This window comes from Triturus cristatus, chromosome 10 (genome assembly GCF_964204655.1).
Source record: "Triturus cristatus chromosome 10, aTriCri1.1, whole genome shotgun sequence".
Taxonomy (NCBI): Eukaryota; Metazoa; Chordata; class Amphibia; order Caudata; family Salamandridae; genus Triturus; species Triturus cristatus.
In genome coordinates, this window is record NC_140593.1 from 472,951,703 (window position 1) to 472,978,604 (window position 26,902).

Genomic DNA, 26,902 nt, shown 5'->3' on the forward strand with positions numbered 1-26,902 from the left:
CTTGAAAGTAACAAGAAGGGGGCCCTACACGAAGACCAGAGGCTGGCCTTGATAGTGGTTATACACAAAAAAGTGAAACCAGCCGAAAACTGTAGCTCTTATTGTCCGATCTCCATAATAAATGTCGAGGCCAAAATCCTCGCTAAGATATTAGCCTCCCGACTCGCCCCCATAATCACTAAAATAGGACATGCGGATCAATCTGGTTTTATGCCCAGCCGCAACACGGCCTTGAATATCCGTCGACTACATAACGTCCTGGGTAGGAAAAACATATTAGCAGAAGACGCTGTACTATTATCGTTAGATGCCAAAATGGCATTCAACACAATTGAATGGCCCTCCCTATTTGAGGTCCTACAACGAATGGGCTTCGGCCACAAATTTCTCAAATAGGTTAAACTTCTCTCTACAGACCTCAAGGGACAAGTCAGAGTGAACAACTACACCTCACGGACATTCCCGCTGAATGGGGTACGAGACAAAGGGTGCCCCCTATCACCACTGATCTTGTCTCTGATACTAGAACCACTCGCAACCTGAGACAGGGGCGACCAATTGCTTAGAGGATTAAAATGGGTGGAAGGTCATGAGGATAGAATATCCCTATATGCTGACGATATCCTGTTATACCTTGCGTTGCCTGCTAAATCGATAAATAGAGTCCTCCACATTCTTTACAAATTTCGGCAGATATTCAGGCTATACCATTAACTGGTCCAAATCAGTAATCTCCACATTCCATGGACCAAATCCAAAACTGCCACCAGAATGTGCAGCCACAATCGCAGAGGAGGGTTTCCGATCCCTTGGAATATATATTACCCCAGACCCAGAGCTTTTCTACACCAATAATCTAGTGAACCCCCTACTCAGATTGCAAATTGATGTGTGCCATTGGAGGACGCTACCCCTGTCTGTCCCTGCTAGGATGCGCAGCACTGTTTAAAATGTGGGCACTGCTGCGTTTTCAATATGCAAAAGACAACAAAAAATCTCAACTGGTATCATTTAAGAAATACAGTTAAAGATGCATGTATGAGGCATTGCAAGCAAGAAAAGAAAGACTCTCAAACAGTACATTTTGAAAAATTTGCAAAGAGCATCTTGTACTAGATACAATTAATACAAAAAGGAGTAAACAACATAAATGAGCAGGAAAATGTTACAGTTGTAGCAGCACTGCAAGCAAAATCAATTACCATAAAACAATCCGAAATTGTACTTGGTGCTCGGATGTGTACGTGACATAAAGAAATAGCGACGCAAGTGACAAAGTGAGATCAGCAAGGGACGGCGCAAGGTGAAGTGAAAGTGAATATATATACAATGAAATCAAAGGTTCTGGTCTCAATTCTTAACAATAAAGAATACTTTGTTGGTTATTCATAGAACCATAAGACAAAGCTGTGCCATCAATTGAGCTGACAGGTCGACGGCGTTTCGATCCAGTTTATTTAGGATCATCATCAGGACCGGGTTGGAATATTCAGGCGGTGCTGTACAAGGGGGAGAAAAAAGGGGGGGGTAAGGTTGAGGAAGGGAAGGGCATAATAGGAAGGAATAAGAAGAGGTAATGTGTCTGGGGACAGGGTAAAGCTAAAAAGGCAATCAAAAGGGGCGATCAATCAACAAGGGAAGCAGCAAGGAATTAATGCCTAAAGCCTGTGAAGATATTGCAGATTACGAAGGACTATCAGCATATGATATCATAAGAAAAATGCTGGTATACGTGGGACAGGGAGCGCAAGGGGGAGGGAGGGAGGAAGGAAAGAAGGAAGGCGCCGCCAGGTGAGACAATGATTACCTGAAATGGGTTAACCGGCAAAATTAAAAAATCGTGACTGAATCGGTACATCGGCAATTCGAAATGCAGGGTCAGGATCTATGGAAAGGAAGGGAGGAGTGGTGCCTGGCAAGTGGTAGACCAGCCTACACTACCCCACCGAGGCGGCAATATCAAAGCATTACTGAACAAAAGTGAATCTAAATGGATGACCATCTGCAACTCCGTTAACTCTGGGTTAAATACAATCGATGAATGGAATAGTACCCTCTTGCTCTAATCTACCCTTAGTTGTTATGCCAGTTAACACCGCTTTTTAGAGCGACTTTCAGACCTTCTGCCACTACCCCCATCATTGACTACCTTTTACTGGCTCTTGATATATCTCTTCTCTCCCTTCCATTTTTTCTTACTCGCTGCCACTCTTTCCCCCATTTTTCATGAATATGGCTTACTCTTTTGTTATTGTCTAGGATTGCAATTAACAATGTGTTCTATCTATTTGATTTTGTGTCAAGTTCATGCTCCGATACCACGCACACAGTTTTCAACTGTGGCCCAAAGTTTATCTCCCACCTTCATGAGTATTGCTTACTGTTTGGTTAGTGTCAAGGTTCGCAATTAACAATGTTTTCTTTCTATTTGTTTTTGTGCCAAGTTCATACTCCGGTACCACGAACATATTTTTCACCTGTGGACCGTAGTTTATCCTAACTATATTGCAATTATTGTCCTTTTTCACGTTTACTGTTGCCTTGGTCTCCTTCCCTCCCCGCCCACTCCTTTCCCTTCCTTATCCCCTTTCTGTTTCTCTTGTCTGAGCCCTTGATGCGCACGCACACTCTACGTCATAGCAACGCCCTCGCTTTTCCCTTCACTTCCTTGTTTCCATTCCGACCTGCTCATTCAATGTACCGGACCCTGGCTGATTGAGACGCCCTCCGCCGAACCTCTATTCATTAGATACGCTTCGTTTGGCTTACTCATTTCACCCCCCCCCCCCCCCTCCCTGATTCCGGCCCGCGATGGTTCCCCTTACCCTTTCCTCGCTTTCCCTTTCAGAATTCCTGAATTATCGCGTATTGCCCGCAACCGGATCACGAGATTTAATTCAATTACCTCAAGGTAGACATCCACTATACCTTTTCTTTCTAATCCTCGTATTTATTAGTTGCTCCCATTCCTTCACACCACTCCTCCCTTCCTTTCCATAGATCCTGACCCTGCATTTCGAATTGCCGATGTACCGATTCAGTCACGGTTTTTTAATTTTGCCGGTTAACCCATTTCAGGTAATCATTGTCTCACCTGGCGGCGCCTTCCTTCTTTCCTTCCTCCCTCCCTCCCCTTGCGCTCCCTGTCCCACTTATACCAGCATTTTTCTTATGACATCATATGCTGATAGTCCTTCATAATCTGCAATATCTTCACAGGCTTTAGGCATTAATTCCTTGCTGCTTCCCTTGTTGATTGATCGCCCCTTTTGATTGCCTTTTTAGCTTTACCCTGTCCCCAGACACATTACCTCTTCTTATTCCTTCCTATTATGCCCTTCCCTTCCTCAACCTTACCCCCCCTTTTTTCTCCCCCTTGTACAGCACCGCCTAAATATTCCAACCCAGTCCTTTGATGATCCTAAATAAACTGGATCGAAACGCCGTCGACCTTTCAGCTCAATTGATGGCACAGCTTTGTCTTATAGTTCTATGAATAACCGAAAAATCATTCTTTATTGTTAAGAATTGAGACCAGAACCTTTGATTTCATTGTATATATATTCACCTTGCGTCGTCCCTTGCTGATCTCACTTTGTCACTTGCGTCGCTATTTCTTTGTGTCACGTACACATCCGCGCACCAAGTACAATTTCGGGTTGTTTTATGCTAATTGATTTTGCTTGCAGTGCTGCTACAACTGTAACATTATCCTGCTCATTTATGTTGTTTACTCCTTTTTGTATTAATTGTATCTAATACAAGATGCTCTTTGCAAATTTTTCAAAATTTACTGTTTGAGAGTCTTTCTTTTCTTGCTTGCAATGCCTCATACATGCATCTTTAACTGTCTTTCTTAAATGATACCAGTTGAGATTTTTTGTTGTCTTTTGCATACTTACCCTAGTCTCAACAAGGTTTATGGGTTTTTGCTCCTGTTGTTTATTACAAGATTGTGAGCAGCTGCTTAGCTGCGAGAGTAGGTCACCTTGTGACCCACCAGTTTTTTACCAATTCACTTGGTTTTCTCATCTAGGCATATATTTGTCTAGTAGAATGTCTAGGGAGACTCTCTCCTATTCAGAAGATTACATCCAACGGTTGATTGGTGGCCCTTCCCTCCTCTGTGGGCCCCCTCTTTCCACCACCCCTGTTTCTACACCTAATTCCTCCCGTCTACTTTTGGATAAACTTGAAAAATTAAGAAAAAAACAAATCAGAACTGAATTACACGCCCGTATGCTCACAGAATATTTAAAATCAGGCGTAATACCACTTGGCCTGCAAATCAGAAATATTCCAGCCATTTTCACCCAAGACCCCAAATTTCGGACCAGTTTCAGCCATCTCGCGACCACCTGCTCGCGCCACTGGATGGTCTTGGGCATTGATACTGCTATTGAACATAGTCGCTTGGAACTTGAGGAAATTGCTGAACTAGAGAAACTCACCTTAGCTGATACTACCTGCACAGACGCAAAAAACCTTCTTGACAAAATCAATTCCACCATCTCCACTTTCAATACTTTTGAGCTAAATAAGAAAGTCAAGAAAATCCAGAAGGATATAAAATTCTATAGTGTCGACAATACTTACCCCTACCTCAGAGAGGAATTCTACAACACTCCCTACATCCCACCCAGAGTTCGCAATTGGGGTAGGTTTCGCAATAACCAGCGCATCACTTTCTCTGATTCCTCCAACACATCCCTGGAAGACTCCGACGGGGTTGATACTCCAAACACCACTAAACCAGTCCCACGACCACAACCCCTTTTACCACAAGGTTTTTTTAGGGCCAAGCCGCGGACGCGGCCAAACTCAATCACGACGGCGGAACAACCGCCAGTACCAACATCAATACTCAAGGGAAAGACAAACCTGCAACAGATATTACCAATGGGGACCCCCACAATAACTCAATCTACCCACACCACTAATTTCACCCCCCTGGATCCACTCACCATACCCATTTTCAACCTTTCAAACCATACCCTCACCCATGATGAAACCCAGATACTCAGCAGAGGACTCCGTTTTGTACCTACTGAACGTACTAATTTTTTAGATCTACAATCTAAACTACTAACATTTTTCCGACGTATTAGACTTAAACAGTTTTTTTCTGACAAACCTTCTTACCCCATCCTCTTCTTCCCACGTTTTCACCCCCCCTCCAACTTCAACCCTCCTTCTTCATCTATGCCAGCTGAAATACAAGCTTTCGAACATCTAGTCCTACAGGAAATAACGGACCTAGGAACCCGCTTCGAATATGTTCCATACAACATACCCCTATCCGAAAAACAAGCTCTTACTAACCTTGCTAACAATGTGGAACTTACCATCAAACCAGCGGATAAGGGTGGTGGCATAGTGTTGATGGATAACGACAAATATGACCTGGAAATAAAAAGGCAGCTATCCAACAAGTATCACTATCAACTACTTACCAAGGATCCTCTACCTGCCCTCAGAGACAAAATATTAACCATGACAGGGAGAGCAAAAGCCCTTAATATCATATCTCCCAAAGAATTCAACTTTCTAAATAACAAATTTCCCCGAACACCTGTCATCTATATACTTCCCAAAATTCATAAAGATTGTATTAACCCTCCTGGCCGCCCAATTGTGTCAGGTTGTGGCTCTATTTTAGAACCCCTTGGAAAGTATATTGATGCCATTATTAAAGAATTTGTGCCCATTACTGACACCTATATTAAAGACACTATGGATCTCATCCTAACTATTGAGGATAGACCCTTTGATAACAACACCGAGGTAATGGCAGGGCTATACATTGAATCCCTTTATACAAATACCCCTCATTCCGAGGGACTTCAAGTTATCAGAGATCTACTTGACTCCACACCACGCCCCACCTTGATCCCCACAGACTTTGTCATGGACCTACTTCAAATTGCTCTGGAGAACAACTATTTCCTATACCGTGACTCTTTTTATTTACAAATCAAAGGTGTCTCCATGGGCGCTTGCTTTGCTCCAAATTTTGCGATCCTTTACGTCCATAACTTGGAGAAAACCCATATCCTCACTAACATCAACCCATTTCTTGACTGTATTTCCCTTTGGCGTCGCTATATCGACAACATTTTGGTCTTTTGGAAAGGTACCACAGATAATCTTGACCAGTTCATGATGTGGCTAAACCAGTCTCAACAACACCTTAATTTCACCTGCGAGGCAAAACACAATGACCTTCCTTCTCTGGATGTTACCATACATGCTGAGGATGGCAAAATTGGCACCCGCCTCTACCGCAAACCTACAGAACGTAACACTCTCCTTCAATACTCCAGCTACCATCCCCGAGCACTCCGGGATGGTCTCCCATATGGGCAGTTCTTACGCATTCGTAGGAAATGCAAGTGGCGAAAGGATTATTTCCTTGAATCAGATATCCTAATACAGAAACTCACAGATAGAGGATATCCTAAACGCCTACTGACCAGAGCCCGCAAAAGAGCTTGGTATTGCCCACGTGAATTACTTCTTAACCCACACCCCAAAAAAACTATGTCCAGAATTCCTTTTGTCTCAAAGTTCAGCCCATGCAGCAATACGGTTTCTAAAATCATCAAACGCAATTGGCCTTTACTCAGACACCTAGACACCTTCAAGGAACCTCCCATATTCTCGTACCAGCGGGGCAAGAATCTGGCTACACATCTGGTCCACGCCATAACATGGCCAACCAACATCAGTGGTACAAATACCATCACTGCATCTTGGGGCCTTCCCCCGATCATTGGACACTACATATGTCAAAATTGCTCAGTTTGTGACATCACACAAAACACAAAAGAGTTCAAAACTGGTAATAAAACCTATACGCTCAAAACCTTGACAAATTGTAGGTCTCAGAATGTGATCTATGCTATTAGATGCCCATGCAACCTCACATACATTGGACAGACCACCCAAATGATTAAACAGAGGATCATTCAACATAAGAGTCGAATACATTGCAAAGCATTGACTGCTCCCCTTGTGACCCATTACCTTGAGAAAGACCATAATGCGACTGACATTGCCTGGCAAGTGGTAGACCAGCCTACACTACCCCACCGAGGCGGCAATATCAAAGCATTACTGAACAAAAGTGAATCTAAATGGATGACCATCTGCAACTCCGTTAACTCTGGGTTAAATACAATCGATGAATGGAATAGTACCCTCTTGCTCAAATCTACCCTTATTTGTTATGCCAGTTAACACCGCTTTTTAGAGCGACTTTCAGACCTTCTGCCACTACCCCCATCATTGACTACATTTTACTGGCTCTTGATATATCTCTTCTCTCCCTTCCATTTTTTCTTACTCGCAGCCACTCTTTCCCCCATTTTTCATGAATATGGCATACTCTTTTGTAATTGTCTAGGATTGCAATTAACAATGTGTTCTATCTATTTGATTTTGTGTCAAGTTCATGCTCCGATACCACGCACACAGTTTTCAACTGTGGCCCAAAGTTTATCTCCCACCTTCATGAGTATTGCTTACTGTTTGGTTAGTATCAAGGTTCGCAATTAACAATGTTTTCTTTCTATTTGTTTTTGTGCCAAGTTCATACTCCGGTACCACGAACATATTTTTCACCTGTGGACCGTAGTTTATCTCACTTTGTCACTTGCGTCGCTATTTCTTTGTCACATACACATCCGAGCACCAAGTACAATTTCGGGTTGTTTTATGCTAATTGATTTTGCTTGCAGTGCTGCTACAACTGTAACATTATCCTGCTCATTTATGTTGTTTACTCCTTTTTGTATTAATTGTATCTATATACAAGATGCTCTTTGCAAATGTTTCAAAATTTACTGTTTGAGAGTCTTTCTTTTCTTGCTTGCAATGCCTCATACATGCATCTTTAACTGTCTTTCTTAAATGATACCAGTTGAGATTTTTTGTTGTCTTTTGCATACTTACCCTAGTCTCAACAAGGTTTATGGGTTTTTGCTCCTGTTGTTTATTACTCGTTTTCTATATATCATACAAAACAACCCATTCAAGGTTCCCGATGCCTACTTCAAAAACATAAACAGCAAGATCAAGACACTGCTCTTGGATGGCAAAATGCCACGTATGGCCACACAAAACTAACAAGATGCTGGTACGATAGTGGGATAGCAGTTCCCAATTTAGGACTCTATTACTGGGCATCCTAACTAGTATAACCACTGGGTGTACTATTCCCAGACGGAACCTGCATATCACCTGGATAGACTCCAAATGGGGAAGGAAGGAAACAACGGGGCACTATATTGATTTAAAAAAAAAAAAAATGTTACACAGGACCTACGACCCTAACTGTTGACATCTGGCACCAGGCAAATAAAACACTCAGATGGTGCGGAATAATAACCCAAGCTACCCCACTATGGCTGACACAGCGACTGGGTACTCTGAGTACACAGCTGGGATTTGATAAGTGGGACACTTTTGGAATTTCAACCGTTGGTGACCTGTGGAAAGGGGGGAAATTCACTGTTTTTCAGAATTGCACAAAGAATATGATCTAGCCCAATAGGAAGTATTTCGATATATGCAAATCCGACATGCACTTATTGCGACCATCCCCGCACAAGGGAAGGTACCAGAGGCATCCCAACTAGAGATAGGCTTTTGTCCGAATCCATGACTAAGAAAGCTATATCCATGACCTACCAAAAACTCTGTAATAACATACCTGACCCACTCACACAACTCCAGGATCACTGGCGGGAAGCCATTGGGCCGCTCAAATCTGACGAGTGGCAAACGGCACTAATATCCCCCCTTGAGGCAGCCATACAACTCAGACTCCGTCTTATCCAGCTCAAAATGTTACATAGATCCTACCTAACCAGGGCCACGCTAACTAAACTAGGGCATAGGGAAAACGCATGTTGTCACAGACACTGCACAGAGGAAGCAACATTCGATCATGTGCTATGGAGCTGCCCCAACATATCACCATTCTGGGGAAAGGTCACACGTCAAATGCAAAAGGCAATGGGGAAAGATATCACGCTATTGCTGGAGCAGAGTTTTCAGTTTGAAAATTCTGGGGCTTTTGAAGCTCTGGCATGTCTATTCGTTGTATTAATTTATTAATAATTAATAATTAATTATTTGTCTTGTGCAAGTGCGTTTATATTGATCAATCCGTTTGTCTTAACAAGAGAGGGTTACACGTGAGTGTGCTTAAATGTGCTGACTGATAATAACACGCGCGTTAAATGTGTTTTTATGTTTAAACGTTGCTATGTGCTGTTTATTTTGAGCACAAAACGCTTTCCGAATTAATGCTTTTCCATGTTGCAAGTGCTAGATAAATGCATACACATAAGGGTATTAGTGGGGTTAACACTGTTTAATCACTATGCTGTAGTAACGTTGTTTTGTCTCTTTTAATTAAGATGGTCTATTAAGGCCTATGTTGGCCTAGCTGTGATTGTAATATGAAAACTGTGACGAGGGAGACCCCTGCTGGAAATGGTCCTGAAGCTAACTGACCATGGTCCTTGTTGAAAAACTTTCCATGAGGACGGCAGCAGTTTTTGGGAAGTCTCCAAGAGAAGTGAAAGTGTCCTTGGCAGCCTTGGGAAACAAAGGAGCCTTAGAGAGAAGCTCTGAACTGTGGCTCGATGGCCGAGGAGAAGCAGGATAATTGTGATACATGTTTTATTTTCTTGGTTCCTGTTCCGTAGTTTTCGTTATGTGTATTTTTCCTGAGCGGAGATTCTCAAATGTAGCAATGTTACATCCTTTCCTTCTCGCTCTGCTCAACAAGTCCGGCGGACATTATAGTTTTTTCTATGTTCCCAATGTATCTTTCTATTGTTTAGAGACTATAAGATGTTAGTCTAGAGAGGGTCTTTTGCCACTTGCCATTTTGCCTTTGCCGCGTACCGAATCTGCGTTGCTGAGGATTGATGCTGACGGGACTTCGTCTTGAGAGACATTTACCGAGAGACTTGTCCTGACCCGTTCTGACATTTAGCTAGAATAGGTAACTATGAGAAATGATTTACTCTGATTGATTTCCTTTGACTAATTTTAGATAAAGCAATATAATTTTAAACATGGTGTTGGATATTCTTTCTTGTCAATTATTGGGTTTACGTTATTGATCATTGTTGTATATATTGTATAGATTATGCTTAAGGACAGTCACAAAAACCAGGTCTTATCGACCTCGGTATAGATGCAGGGTGTTTAGGAGTGTTTTCCTTCCACAGGTTTATTGCTGGTAGAGTATTTGAGCGTATGTTAGTGAAATGGGCCCTAGCGTATGATGTATGCATGTGCGTGTAACTGTGAGATTACTTTATCCGTGGTAGCGGGAATATTGTACACACCCTGATCTCTATCAATTTCCTGGTAGCAGAGATTGATGGTTTTTGATGATTGTCTTGATTAGATAAGATTGTTTTTATTGATTATTGATTATTGGTTCATGTTGGTATATGTACTAATACTATATGTTGGAGTCGTAATGTTGAGTTATATGTAGTGCTTCTGGAACTTGGAAGCTGTAGCAGTTCCGTAGTAGGGCAGAGGGAAGTAAATGCTGCTCTCGGGAAAGACGGAATTGTAAGGAATAACGTGTGACAATTGAAGTTGCGCGTCACATTGTCTGGGTTCGGAATTAGTGACATCGTCGTATGTTACTATTAGATATTTCTGGTATATAAGGAGTGTGTATGATAGTGAAGGTTATCTGTGAAACTCTGGTCTTAAGTCCCAGGGATCCGTAAGGATTTCCGTTAAAGCTTATCGCGGGAGGAGTAATAGGTATTCTCTGAGCTTATTTGAAGAACTGGGCAAAGAAAGCTTGCTTAGATAATGTGTGTTATAATTCTGTAGTGGAGCAGATTGTCTGTTCTCGGGAAGCAGGATTCTGTGCGTATGTACTATATTTCCTTTGTATGAATGTGCGTGAATGTTTGTACATTTAGTTGATTGTAAGACTCTTTGGACAAGTCCTAGAGGAAACAGTTAATGAATGTATGTTAGTAGGGCAGAGTAGAAGAAGTGCTACTGTGTCAATGAAAGGTTTCTTATGAAATAGACTCTCTTTTATTATTCTGTGGTTAGCGAAGCAGACAATGGAGATGTTTTTATGTAGAAATTTTGACACAAAGTCTACTGAAAAGATTTTGTAAAGGAGGGGTAGACGAGTGACAGAAGACAAGAGACAAACTGCAGCGACTGTTGACATCAGAAAGACCGCGCTCTGATTGGATGGTAGATCAGAATAGTGATCGCGCTAGGATTGGTGCGTTAGTGTGAGCCGCGCAAGGATTGGAAGAGCTATTTAGTGACGTAGACGTTCCAGGATTGGTGCGTTAGTGTGAGTCGCGCTGCAATTGGTTGAAAATTCGTATTGTATATTTATAATACGGAAAGAGTAGAGAGTTCTTTGTAAACGCTAAAATGTATTACCAAGAAGAGAAAAAAAAGAAAACATTTTTTGGTAAAGTTAAAAAGTGGTTTAGCAAGGATAAAGATGTTAAAACAAGAGAGGGCGAGTTGTTACCTCCACCGAAAACACCTGCATCCTTCATGGCTGCAAGACATGGGTTTCATACCTGTATATGGTTGGAGAATTGGGTTAGGTATACTAAAGAAGATGGTGTTCTAGCATTTCCAGAACATGGTTCATTTAATCTGGCCGTGTTGAGAAATTTACGGGAAAAGATGCTATGTCTTGACCCGAAACCGAGACCTACACAGTTCGAGGCTTTAGTGGAATGGGAAGAAGAAGTACATGAGAGAGAGAAACAAAGATCTGGAGGGTATTATAGGTACATGTTTGGGAGGAGACATGATCGTGAGACTCATCATGATCGAATGAAAAGGTGGCGAGATGTTAGTATGTCAGAGGGATTATATCCGATGAGAACAGTTGAAGGAGGAGCAGAAAGGGTTCCTGAGTCAGAAATAAGAAAATATGGAGTTAATGAGTATGAGGATGAGGTCTTAAATGACATGATTTACAAAAGACCACCTCCATATAGACCAGAACCGGACAAAAGTACACCAGTTGTTTCTCCGATAAGAGATACAGTTTGTGTTAGTGAGACAGAAAATGAGACGCCTGAGGTAAGGAGTGATCATTACCTTGATGAGAATGCCAGACAATTAGCCAGAACTACAACAGAGTTGACTGAGAAGATTAGGGAGTTAACGAAGAATCTAGAAACTGTTACGGTGCCTGTAACAATAGGTCCAGTTATGCCTGTGTTTGACAAACAGAGAGCAGGTGAGAATGGACTGGTGATTCCATATGTTGGGAATAATCTGACAAATTCAGTTGGTCCTTCAGGAGATTCAGGCAAAAGAGCAGAAAGAAATGACCTGAGACAATCAAGACATAACACATGTAGTGAAATATTGGATGCTAGTGAAGCTAGTTGTTCAGGGATGCCAATTTTAGAACCGCAAAAAAGAGTGGTTCCAGTGAGAAAAACTGCTGAAATAACAGTTGATGATTTGAATGATTGGATGAAGGTTCTACAGAAAAAGGATAAAGATTCACAAGTAATTGATGTAGCTAAGTTACGTGTAGAACTAGAAGAGCTTGTCACAGGAACAGTTCCAACAGAGATTCTGAAGAGTCATCATGATGGTGAACTAATGTTTATGTGTAAGAGTGTTACCTGGAGAGCAAGGAATACACATGACAGGCTAAGAGCAATAGCAAATGAACAGGGAGTTGACATTGATAAAGTGAAAGCTTTACAAAGAACTTACAAGATGGATTTTACAGAGAAGGATATTGAAAATTTGAATGCTACTGGTAGAACAGGACAGATTAAGGAAATGGTAGCATTATTGCGAAGATGGGGTGATGTTGAAAAGTGGAAGGATAGGTGGTACAAGAAAAGAGATGAGACTGAAGATAGAACAACTTATTCAGCATTTCCAGTGAGAGAAAAGGAGAAACCAGTGGATAATTATCCTATGAGAGAAATACCTGGAGGAGGATATGTACATGTTCCATGGACCCGACAGGATATTTTATCATTTACGAATGATTTCCCTCGATTGAGAGAAAAGCCCGTCGAGTGGTATAGGCAGGTAGATAGGTTTGTGAAATTGTCAAAAGTGCTGTGGGTTGACCTGAATAGTCTGTTTGATATAATTGTTCCAGCAGACTTGTGGACTGAGTGTAAAATAGTTGTGAGTTGGCCTACTGAGGAATATCCAAGAGACCCAAGAACAGGGGCACCAGATCCAGAGGTAATGAGGAAGTATGATCAGGTGATGGTATACCTGAAGAGTAAAGTACCTGCAAAAGAGACAGACTGGGTAAAGATAGATCGAACACAACAGGAAGCGAAAGAATCAGTTCATGCTTTTTACGAGAGGCTGATACTGGCATTTAAACAATTCAGTGGAGATGAACACCTGGGTGACAAAGATTTGAGTCATTTTGTATACAGATTTGTATATGGCCTTAGACCTGAAATTGGTGAGAGAATTCGTGAGCACACAGTGGATTGGCAGAGTAAGAAAGTAGATGAGATCCTGAGACATGCAAAATACTTCAGTGATGAAATTGAAGCAAAACAAAGAAAGCTGAAAGAGAAAGCAATGTGGGCACAAGTGAAAGTTGCGGAGAGACAAGAAGCACAGTTAGTGGAACAGGCGAATAATCCAGGAAATAATGCAGGGAATAGACCCAGATATGCAGGGAAAGGAAAAGGAAGTCTTGAGGAAGCAAAGAAAAAGTTCCCTTGTCACAACTGTGGCCAATTGGGGCATTGGAGATCGGAGTGTCCTAATCCACCATTAGTGAGTAATGAGAGTAAACCTTTAAATCAACAGGTGCAGAACCAGAACGAAGGAAATAATCAACAGCAGCAACAACAGAAAGTTGTGAGACAGCAGAGTCAAGAGCCAAAACCGCCCTTGCCGCAGAATAGAGGGTTACAAAAGTATAATCAGGATTCAGGATTCTACAATGATGAGCAGGTAAACAAACCAAGACGTTCTAACAAAGTACAGCAGTACTTGTTAAAGAGGGAAGGGAGTGAGTCTGAGGGTGATTATTGACGGTGCCGAGGAGAGGAAGAAGAGTGCATACTTGGTGCAACTCTAGAAATAGACCAGGCAGGACCATTTGTGGATGGGAAAATAAATGAGGAGAGTGTTACTTTTTTGGTAGACACAGGTGCGACAAGATCAACTGTCAGGTCAACAGATGTTAGAAATCTTCCTCTCTCGGATGAAGCAATCCAAGTAGTTGGTGTAGCCAATGCACAAATCAAAACACGTCTTACTGAACCTGTAAGAGTACAGATAGGGAAATTTACAGACATGCACAGATTCATTGTCTGTGACACGAGTCCAGTGAACCTATTGGGTAGGGACTTGTTGTGCAAGATGAACTGTACAATTTTTTGTACACCGGATGGAATAGCCTTTGAGACACCAGATGAAGATGCTTTGTACCGAGTGACTCTAGAAAATAAAGAAAGTGAGTTAATTGGTGCATTTGCTGTATTTAATCCGGAGGATTTGCCTCAAGAGCTGAGAGACACAGTGAAAAGGACAGTTTGGGATTTTACTGGAGAGGATGTGGGATTGATGAATAATGTAGATCCAGTAAAAATTGCAGTAAAAGAGGGAATCACATATCCTAACATTCCTCAATACAAAATGACACCAGAAATAATTGAAGGGATAACTCCTATAATTGAGAAAATGATTCAGCAAGGAGTCCTGAGAGAACTACTGAGTAGTCCGTGTAATCCACCGATAATGGGACTAAAAAAGCCCAATGGGAAATTTAGGATCGTACAGGATTTGAGAAAAGTTAATCAAATTGTGGTGGCATGTTGTCCTATTGTGCCAAATCCATCAGTGATCCTGTATCAAATTCCACACGATGCTGAGTGGTATACAGTGATTGATTTGTGTCATGCGTTCTTTTCAATTCCATTGCATCATGATAGCCAGCCGATTTTTGCATTTAGGTTTGGCCAGCGTATCTTAGCATGGTGACGAATCCCACAGGGGTATACGGAGAGTCCTTCGATATTCAATCAGTTATTGAAGAAATCGTTGGAAAGCTTGATCATGCCTGAGAGTTCAGTGCTAGTGCAGTACATTGATGACCTACTGGTGGCATCAAAGACACGTGAAGCTTGTGAAGTAGATACCATAGCTTTACTGAATCATCTGGCAGATGGAGGGTTAAAGGTATCTCCGGCCAAATTACAGTTTTGCAAGAAAGAGGTGCATTATCTTGGACACAATATTGAAAAGGGTCTGAGAAAAGTGACTACTGACAGGATCAGAATAATCAGAGAAATGAAAGCTCCAAAAACCCAGAGAGAAGTGAGAATGTTCCTGGGTATGGTGGGTTATTGTCGTCAGTGGATAATTAATTTTTCATTGATAGCAAAGCCACTGATTAAACTGACAAAAAGTGAAATGACGGATCCATTGGATCTAGATGCAGAACAAATGGCAGCATTTGAAGAGCTCAAAAGTAAAATGTGTGAGGCTCCAGCTTTGGGTATGCCTGACTATGAGAAAGAATTTGAGCTGTACTGCAGTGAAAGAAATGGATGTGCACTTTCAGTGTTAATTCAGAAACATGGATTACTGAGAAGGCCTATTGCGTACTTCTCATCGACACTTGACCCTGTAGCTGTGGGTTTACCAGGTTGTCTGAAATCTGTGGCTGCAACATGCAGAAGCCTGGAACAGAGTGAGGGAATCATAATGGGATATCCTGTAAGGGTATTCGTACCTCACAATGTGGCAATTCTTTTGACAAGAAGCAGAACTCAGTACATGTCACATAGTCGATTGACCAAATATGAAAAAGTGATACTGGGAGCATCAAATGTGACTCTCGAGAGATGTGTGAATGTGAATCCAGCGACGCTTTTGCCAGATATTGAAAATGTGGGTGTGAAGATGGAAGATGATCATGATTGTTTGGATGTGCTTGAGTACTGTACAAAACCAAGACCAGACATAAGAGATCTACCCTTGAATGAGAGTGATCATGTGTTGTTTGTGGATGGATCATGCCTGAGAAATGATGATGGTGTGCTATGTGCAGCATATGTGGTATGTAAAGTTTCAGAGGTCAAGGAAGCATCACCATTGAAAGGAGTAAAATCTGCACAAGTTGCTGAATTGATAGCATTGACAAAAGCTTGCGAAATTGGGAAAGATTTGAGGACGACTGTGTTGACTGATAGTCAGTATGGATTTGGAGTGGTGCATGATTTTGGCCAACTTTGGCTACAAAGAGGTTTCTTGACATCGAGTGGAACTCCAATAAAGAATGCTGAAATGATTGGCAAATTGCTTGAGGCGATACAGCTGCCTAAGGAGTTAGCAGTTGTAAAATGTGCTGCCCATGGACTAGGGGAGGATTTTATAACGGTCGGAAACCGTTATGCTAACGATGTTGCGCAATATTGTGCAAAAACAAATCAGTCCATCAACAGGGACAGAGAAGGGGAAATGTCTTTACTCTCTGTGATGTTTACTAATGTCCTAGAGACCTGGGATGAAGTGAAACAGTTGCAAGATGAGGCAGGAGAGGAAGAGAAAAAAGATTGGATTAAGGCAGGATGTGCTCCAAGAGAAACAGACCATGTTTGGGTCTACAGAGATGGCAGACCAGTAATGCCCAATTCCATCTTGTCGTCAATGGCAAGGATGTATCATGGCCAGGGACATTTGGGGAGGGACGCGATGGTTAGGTCGTTCAAGCAGACCTGGTACAATGCAAAGTTCAGGACAATTGCAGAAAGCATCTGTCAGAGGTGTTTAGTTTGTCAGCAATTTAACACTGGGAAAAAGACAGTAGTGAGTCTGGGAACAATAGGCAGAGAAGGAGGTCCTTTTACAAGAATGCAGATTGATTTCATTGAAATGCCCCAAGTAAACAGACTGAGGTATGTTCTAGTGGTAGTCTGTTTGTTTTCAAGGTGGGTGGAAGCTTACCCGACTAGAAGAAATGATGGATTAACAGTGGCAAAGTTACTGTTAAGGGAGTTGATTCCTAGGTACGGGTTTCCAGTAACAGTTGAGTCTGATAGAGGTGGACATTTTCAAAATGAGCTCATGGGTTTGATTTGTGAAGCATTGAAAATACAGCAGAAGCTACATTGTGCATACCGACCAGAGGCTTCTGGTGTGGTTGAGCAGATTAATGGCACAATCAAGAATAGGATTGGAAAAATGTGCTTAGCTACTGGCATGAAATGGCCAGATGTTTTGCCTCTAGTTCTGATGACTATGAGATCTACTCCAGATAGAACTACTGGTTTGAGTCCGCACGAGATAATCATGGGACGTGCTATGCGCCATGCATTCGTGCCTGTCAATAAATTGGTGACAATAACTGATGACATGATTTTGGATTACTGTAAAGGCCTGGCTGACGCAGTTCATTCTGTGTTTCACCAGGTTGGAGAAGAAGCTACCACACTTGAGAAGAAGCAAGCCCATGATCTAAGTCCAGGAGACTGGGTGAGGATAAAAGTTCACAGAAGAAGAAATTGCTTGATTCCAAGGTGGGGAAGGCCAAGACAAGTTATTCTGACTACGACGACTGCAGTAAAGTGTGCTGGAGTGAAGCACTGGGTACATGCGAGTCATACTCTGAGAGTTCCAAACCCGAAAGAAGGGACTGGTAAAGAGTATTTTGAAGAGTCAGATTCCAGCGATGATGAAGATACAGAATCAGTGGGGAAAGAAGTAGGAAGAGCTTCGAATGAACCACTGCGAGTATCAGAAAAGAGATCAAATTCTGTAAAAGAGCCTGAAGTTTCAAACAGCAGCGAAGGAAAAAGAAAAGAAAAGAGAAATCCCACAGAGACTACTCCTGAATCAGAAGAGGAGGAGATTGAAGAACCACTTGAGATTATACTTGAAGAAGTAGGGTCAGAAGAAGGTAGAGAGGGACAGATTGCGGAAGACCCCCGAGGAGGTGTAGGGAACATTCTTGATGAGCCAGGTGAAGGGACAAGTAGACAGCAAGAAGATTGCGTGTCGGAGACCCGAGGAGGGACAGGAGTAGGGAAGTCTCAAACAGTGGTGAAAAAATCTGTGGAAAAGAAGAGAGCTGCTGGAAAACGGAAACAAGAGGCACTTGAAACAGATGATGAAGATGAACAAACAGAGGGTCGAGTTCTGAGAAAGAGAACTTGGATCGGAGAAAGAAGTAATAAAGAAATAAAGCCGAAAAAGGTGTTAAGAGGAGACCGTTGGCCTAACAACAGAGTTAAGAGGCTGAGATACAAAATAATAAGAGCAAATACATCGAAAGCTGAACAAGTGAATGAAGTTTCGAGTCAAAGTTCAAAAGCTGAAGGAGAAGAATCAAAGGAGTCAAACGAACCAGTGGAAATAAAAAGAGTAAGAAAACCCAACCAAAAGTACAGATCACCGGAATGGTCTTATGTGGCACTGTCTGAAGGAGGAAAAGAAGAAGCAGTGACTCGAGATAATCCGGAAGAGATCTTGAGAAAAGTGGTTGAGGAAGATACTGGTGAAATTCTGAAAGTACTCTTGACTGACATTGGAGAAGAGTCGAGTACTGAAGATTTTGATGTCGGAGATCTAATACAATTTGATGTTGAAGAAGTTGAAGTGAAGAATGACAAGTATCCAAACTGAGTAAAGGAAGGATTCACTTGGATTAAGTGAACAAAGAGATCATTTGGATAAACTGAAAGCTGAAGAATTGCTGGAGAATTGAAATTGAAATGTTCAAACAGTAGTGGAGTAGTAGAAGCTAAACTAAAATGGCTAACATAGAGGATAATAGAAATAGATGTGCCTTCCTTAAGAGGTGGTGTAGGATGTGCTGCTGCTGTACTGGATTATTAATGCTTCTATGGGGTGTTTTAGTTTTATTAGTTACTTTTAAAGTAGAGTTTGAGATGCATACAGAGAATGTGACAAATGTAAAGAATTCACAAAAAGTAGTTCCAATTAGAATTAGTAATACTTACATACACAAAGATAGGTCAATTAATAACTTTTCTAGTAATGTTTTTTCGAAACTGTTATATGAATATGTGAAAACAATGGAAGTAAGGGATTGCTACGTCTGTATGCAATTACCTGCATCCGTTTCAGAGGGTGTTACTTATCATCATTTACCAGCTACATATGGTATTTCTTGTAGTATTTTAAGTAGTGTTTTTTATTTGTTAGGGAAAGTAGATTATACGATGTCTAACAGAGATAGTATTTTTGGGCACTTGCCAATGAACAAAGAGCTGAATCCAGCTAAAGAAGCTAACACTTTTGGTGAGATTTTTATTGAAGAAAAAGGATTAACATTAGATTACATTTTTAAGAATAATTTAACTTGCAGTTTGAAAGGAGAGGAGAAAGCTTTCCTGGATATGGTAGAAGAAAGGAGATTAAACATGCATGACAAAGCAGGAAAATATAAAGTGAGTGAGACAATTTGGGACATTGAGATGGGAAAAGAGTTGAAGAATGGGGCTAGTCCAACTTTAGCTCTAGATGCACCACAGAAGGGTAAACTTTGTATTACAAGAAGGAAATCCCAATATGATACATATTTTGTCGGGACTAGTGAGTGCCATGATACATACTTCATTGCAACAGGTTGGGGTTTCAGAGGTGGTGAAGATACAATTTTTTTCAGGAGTATACTATGTTTGTGGGAATAAGGCTTATTACAAGTTGCCTGACCATTGGTATGGCACATGTTATGTGGGCCTAGTTTTTCCAAAGATTTTTCATATAGATAAAATAACAGATGTGGAAGATATTAACTTACTAATGCGTTTTAAGAGAGAAACTTGGTCTGAAATAGTGGGTGATATTTTTGGGGTTTTGATTCCAGCAGTGGGAATTTCTTTGAATGCTTATGGAATTCGGAAACTGTCCACAGTGGTTGATCGCTTATCGACAAATACCGCTGGAGGGTTTCTTTTGGTGAATACGGAATTAAGTGCCGTACGTGCCATGTCTATGCAAAATCGACTTGCCCTTGATATTCTATTGGCCAAGGAGGGTGGAGTCTGTGGAATGCTGAAAGTTCAACATTGTTGCACTTACATTCCAGACGAAAGCAGAGACCTAAAGGTCTATATCAAAAATATTACTGATTTGCATGAAGAATTAGTACCACTTGAAGCTGAGAGTTTATGGACTAAAATAGCTAATAAAATGATAGCTGTTAAGGATTTTATTGCAAAAATAGGTAGTACTATTATAGGTAGAATATTGTTTCCCTTGTCTTGTATAATTGTGGCTTTATTAATAATAAGATTGGTGTGTGTGTGTTGTAAAAACAGGGGAGGGAGGAAGAAATTGAATAAGGAAAAGAAAAACAAGAGGTTGAAGAGAGAACCTCAAGAAATTGAACTAGAAGAATTGAGGGAGAGTGTTTACTTAGAGACAAAAAGGGATGATGAAAGAGTGACTGGTGTTTAATGTTGTGTAAAGGGGAAAAGACATTTCCGATTTCTCCTAAAATGGGACTAAATTTTCACTAATTTTTTTTTTTTTTGGGTTTATTTGGTGATAAAATCACCAAAGGGGGGATTGCTGGAGCAGAGTTTTCAGTTTGAAAATTCTGGGGCTTTTGAAGCTCTGGCATGTCTATTCGTTGTATTAATTTATTAACAATTAATAATTAATTATTTGTCTTGTGCAAGTGCGTTTATATTGATCAATCCGTTTGTCTTAACAAGAGAGGGTTACACGTGAGTGTGCTTAAATGTGCTGACTGATAATAACACGCGCGTTAAATGTGTTTTTATGTTTAAACGTTGCTATGTGCTGTTTATTTTGAGCACAAAACGCTTTCCGAATTAATGCTTTTCCATGTTGCAAGTGCTAGATAAATGCATACACATAAGGGTATTAGTGGGGTTAACATTGTTTAATCACTATGCTGTAGTAACGTTGTTTTGTCTCTTTTAATTAAGATGGTCTATTAAGGCCTATGTTGGCCTAGCTGTGATTGTAATATGAAAACTGTGACGAGGGAGACCCCTGCTGGAAATGGTCCTGAAGCTAACTGACCATGGTCCTTGTTGAAAAACTTTCCATGAGGACGGCAGCAGTTTTTGGGAAGTCTCCAAGAGAAGTGAAAGTGTCCTTGGCAGCCTTGGGAAACAAAGGAGCCTTAGAGAGAAGCTCTGAACTGTGGCTCGATGGCCGAGGAGAAGCAGGATAATTGTGATACATGTTTTATTTTCTTGGTTCCTGTTCCGTAGTTTTCGTTATGTGTATTTTTCCTGAGCGGAGATTCTCAAATGTAGCAATGTTACATCCTTTCCTTCTCGCTCTGCTCAGCAAGTCCGGCGGACATTATAGTTTTTTCTATGTTCCCAATGTATCTTTCTATTGTTTAGAGACTATAAGATGTTAGTCTAGAGAGGGTCTTTTGCCACTTGCCATTTTGCCTTTGCCGCGTACCGAATCTGCGTTGCTGAGGATTGATGCTGACGGGACTTCGTCTTGAGAGACATTTACCGAGAGACTTGTCCTGACCCGTTCTGACATTTAGCTAGAATAGGTAACTATGAGAAATGATTTACTCTGATTGATTTCCTTTGACTAATTTTAGATAAAGCAATATAATTTTAAACATGGTGTTGGATATTCTTTCTTGTCAATTATTGGGTTTACGTTATTGATCATTGTTGTATATATTGTATAGATTATGCTTAAGGACAGTCACAAAAACCAGGTCTTATCGACCTCGGTATAGATGCAGGGTGTTTAGGAGTGTTTTCCTTCCACAGGTTTATTGCTGGTAGAGTATTTGAGCGTATGTTAGTGAAATGGGCCCTAGCGTATGATGTATGCATGTGCGTGTAACTGTGAGATTACTTTATCCGTGGTAGCGGGAATATTGTACACACCCTGATCTCTATCACTAACACCTAAACTGGGACTCCTCAATGTGCGGGAAGCTACAGATCTTCAAGAACAAAAAGGAGCTCCTTTTTCAAGAGAATTTCGTCAGGATTGCATCAATGTGCACATGTCCATTATGACGAGCGTGGATTATAATAAATGTTATCCCTCGTCGCACCCGATTGAATGGTGCTTACTGCAAAGTATCGCTACGTTCCCTCAAGCCTAAGCCCAAATAGCCATAATGGGTGAACACAAAGCAACAGGTTGACATCAGTATGTATCAGATACCAAAGAAATACATAGTAATACATTTCATAAAAAGACATTATTATTTGTTAAAAAAGACTGTCTTTTATATGTTTAATTCTTTAAACACCTAATACATGAGACAAGTCTGATCACGAAATTCACAATTCAATGCTTCGCAATAAAGTATGACACAATCAAATATTTTTCATTCCTCCACAGATAACAGCATATAAACATCTAATATAAAAAATATACAAAATAGATAAAAACTGTACATTCAGAACAGCAATGGGCTACACTGGGGTTCACATTGGCAAAACACAATACAGCTATGTGATGGGGGCCAAGAACCCACCAACAACGAGAGGCTGGGCTACCGACATGGACAAATGCATTATTGCTGAAAAAGAGGTCTTCAAAAGTAGAGGATGCCCCAAAAAATGGGACAAAAAAGTGGGGCAAATGGAACTCATACAGAGGAGATGTCTGAATCTCCCCATCCATCGAACTAACAGGAAAAGGCAAGAACGTGAACCGATTGTTGTAAGATACTGTATCCTAATAATGCCGCTGTATCTGGTGTCTTTGCTATGTTGTGAACTGACTCTAGTTTTTAAATGGAAAGCTACTATAACCTGTACCGTATCATTAACCAAAATTATTAAAAAGAATATTAAAAAAAAAGATGCTGTAACAAATGCAGGGGTTCACTGCTGTGATTCGAAATAGTGCATCACGTGTGAAAACCATTTAGCAACATCATTAGCCCTAGGTTCTGTTAAATGAAGAACCTATGGCATAAGGCAATATTCTACATGCTGAGCATCTTTTTCCGTGTAGGTGATCCAGTGGCAACAGCAAGACGAAAAAAAAAATGTAGGCCAAAGAGTAAACTACTTCCATACACACAGAAATAATCTATGAGAAACTTAGCCAGCCAATAACCTTTCATATTAACTTTGCTTGCTTGCTTTCTCTTAGACATGAAGATTGCCGGTGGTGAACATGTCTTCAGGACAGAACTATTGGACTCAAAAGAAAAATCCAGAATGTACCATTTGAAATCATTACATCCAGATGGACTGAGCATCTGTGACAATATCACCCAATCTCTGCAAGCTCAACAGTTCTCACAATTCCATTGATTTTACAATCCAAATGGACTTTTCTGCAACTATGTTTTTGAAAATTCAGCACTAACATTTAATCAGTCACTAAGCAAACAGTCCAATCTTTTCTACTCTTACGTATGTGTCAGACAGAACATGTTTGCAATGGAGTGAATCACCTTTTATTTTGGGAGAGAGTGATGCGGTGAGGACTTAGGACTCGTAGGGCGATTATGTGGTTTGATCAATGTTCACGTTATAACTGTCAAACGGAATTGGCGGTTGTAAACTTGCATTTTAGTTGAAATATTCTCCCTTTAAGAGAGAACTGTACCAAGCAATCTCATTACTCTTCTGTCATTGTCATACATAAGGTGGGAAGGTGTCTTTTTGAAGAAAACAAACTGATGTGACTGTAGTGGATGGAGTACTAGTAACATTGGCACTGAATGTAGATGATGCCATGTTTTGTTATATAGAATCTGGTGGCATCAGGGGACACTCAGGTTAGATTTTATTGTAAAATGTTGTGGAATCACCTGGCTGTATGCTAAAGCAAAATGACAATGCTCGCTCTCCCCGTGAAGTGCTCCAATCAAGAGGAAGATGGTATTTGAACATTCAGTTACATTAAATGCATGGAGTATCGGAGCCAAGAGAGCCTTATTATAAACAAATTTGAAAACGGAAATTAAAAAATAGTTTCTTCACCATTACAATGAAAAAAACAACACTATTTCCACCAAAAGAATGTAATAAAAAACTAGTTTCTCTTGTTTTTATTTCGTCTCTTTCATGAGAAATACACATTTGTTGATCTTTGTTTCATATAAACATTAAAGCAAATTCCCTTCTCGATATTGAGTTGCAGGTAAACAATATCTGGTTTGGCGCCTTGCTTTTACATTTCCTCTGGAAACCCTACTGCTTAATTATCCATATTTTTTAATTGGCAAAGCCGGTGCTCATTTGTAGTAGCAAAAAGCCTTTTAATGATGACTACAAATGACTACAAATCAAACTTAAATCCTCCAAAAATTAGTGAAAGAAAAACGATCTCATAGAACTTTTTACACAAGAATATAACATAGATTTGAAGATGTGCTCGGTTTGTAGGTAACCAGGGGAATACATCCAGTTTCTGCTTCTCTATTATGGCATGTGCCAGATTTCACAAAATGTGTCTCTTCCCTCCCAAATTCTGAAAGAGGATACTGGCTTTTCCCCTGCCTATTGCTTTATCCACAGTCTAATGTCCTATGGGTATTGATCCTACATTCAACTATCCAATTAAATCACAATGGGTATGGGGCTATGTATCCACATTAACTTTTTCTCATCTGACATACATTTCTGAAACTCCCTTGTGTTTAGCTGCAGATTCAGATGTATGGCACTGAATTTAGGTGAAGAATATCAACCTACATATATATCATTTCTATAATATGGACTACCAATATATCAGCAAGGCACATGCACCTAGGAAACTAAAGATATATATTTTTTTTAAATCCACATCTACCCATCTAGAAGATAAGTCAGTAGTTAAAATTGTGGTGACAAGCCTGAGGCAGTGACATCAGAGCACATGTCTGGCCTTCACCACAACCAAGTCATCCCATACAGGATCACTGCAAGCATTTTCTTCTCAGTCCACATAGCAGCCACAAGAACTTCTCTAACATACTGCACATACGCCTCAAACCCAAAAATGCCACAGTGCAATCGGAGCACATCTCCAACCTTCACGCATCGCAGTAAATACTTCCCATGCAGGAGATGCTGGATACATGTACCCCTCCTGCTCCCCCAAGCACAAGCTTGGAAATACCTTTGACAGGGTTTAGCTACAGAAGGGGCAGTCAAGGCAGTGCCATACAGGACAATCTCTACCAGTGCACGGCCTGATTTACCTATGCAAATGCTAAGTGCACCGTTATCAAGTGTGAACATCTGCCAGTCCTTGATTTTTATGCCATTAGTGCTCTGCATTCTAAGCCTTGTGGTTTTGCAATCCTAAAACCCAGCACCCACCCTGTTTCTGGATACTAAGCCAAGTCAGGAGCTCATGAATGACAAAGGGCGCTTGGCATCAATTACCATATGCTTTATATATATATTGGGAAACAATGCATAAATGATATATGAGATGATACTATACGATATATGATACAATATGATGTCATATAATATATCATTTGATATATAGAAGACTTCTGATTTCTAAACTTAAAGCGCAGCTGACGCTGAAAAGAAAAAGTGACTGTGAGTTACAAGAGTAGCTGAAAAGCCAAGTTTACATTTTTTAGGTTTATCCTGAAAATACTTTCTGAGACTTTGCAGTAAATATCAGGTGGTAAAGAATTCAGCTATTTGGCCGCCAAAAAAGGAATATGCGAGTCCTTCTGACAGGAGGAGTGTGTGATCCTGTGATGATCTAAGTGATCCGGTGGGTTTGGACGGACAGATTAAATTCTGAGGATATGACGGGTCCTTGCTGCCTAATAACCACGGTAAAAGAAATAAAGGCGTATGCCTGATTATAAATGCATATTTTGAAACGTCCATTCATGTTTTTTTTGGTCCCTTTTATAAACAAATACGTGCAAAATGGATTGTTCCCTTGTGTAAAACTTTGGGTTATAGGGTGCACAGGGAAATGTTCAGAATACTGCAGGATGACACGAGCCAGATAATAATCTGTTGTGTGGCCATGTTTCTTAGGGCTTTTTGGATTAAGCGTGCAAAACTCATACAGTCTGCTATGATTTTTATATAAGAATGTTGACAATGTGGGAGGCGCTGAGCTGAGACATTTTTTATTTTAAAGATGTAGGTATTATTTGTGACTTTGATACCTTTACATTTTTTTAGCAATGATTGTGTAATAAATATTAGTGCCCCTTTTAACTAATATGCTTATTTAGTGTCATATTCAAAAGTGTATTTTTATGTAGTTGTTTACTGTGTAACTGTTTGTCTACACTTTTATGATCGTTTGCGATCGAAATAAAGTTCATATGATGATATGAATACATTGAGGGCCGCGATATCTATCAATGCGGCTTCATTTAGGAGCACTAAATGTGCTCCCAATTGGAAGCAATATATAATGTGCATGCAGTCCTCCCAAATGAATCTAACTCAGACATTGCAATGATGGTAATACTCAGTGAATCCATTCTCATCTCGTGCAAGTGCGCCCTTTCTGCGCGCGGCCTGGGTGATTTTTGATTTCCCGAAAGCCTATGGGGTTCTTCTATGGAAACGTACAATGAAGACGAGAAAAAAATCGACCCTCATTACAATGTCTGGCTGCCACATATGATAAGATAGAGAGTGTACATTCAAACATTAAGGAAGGGCTTTTTTTTAATCTAGATCACAGATAGTAAATGCAACGATCCATTTGCCTAATGCAAATGAAATTAACTGGTAAAGGCACGTCCCATTTCACAATGTGGCACGTGAAAGATGTTAGCCCTTTTCCAATTTAAGATGCTCTATTTGACAGTCGGTAGGAGACACAAGCAGCGGTAATTTGATTATTACACTTCTTGGACAGCTGAAAGCAATTAGCCTCTTGCCTTCTGCCTCGGTATTCACCTGAGGTCTCACTAATCCCCGAAATGATCATCCTG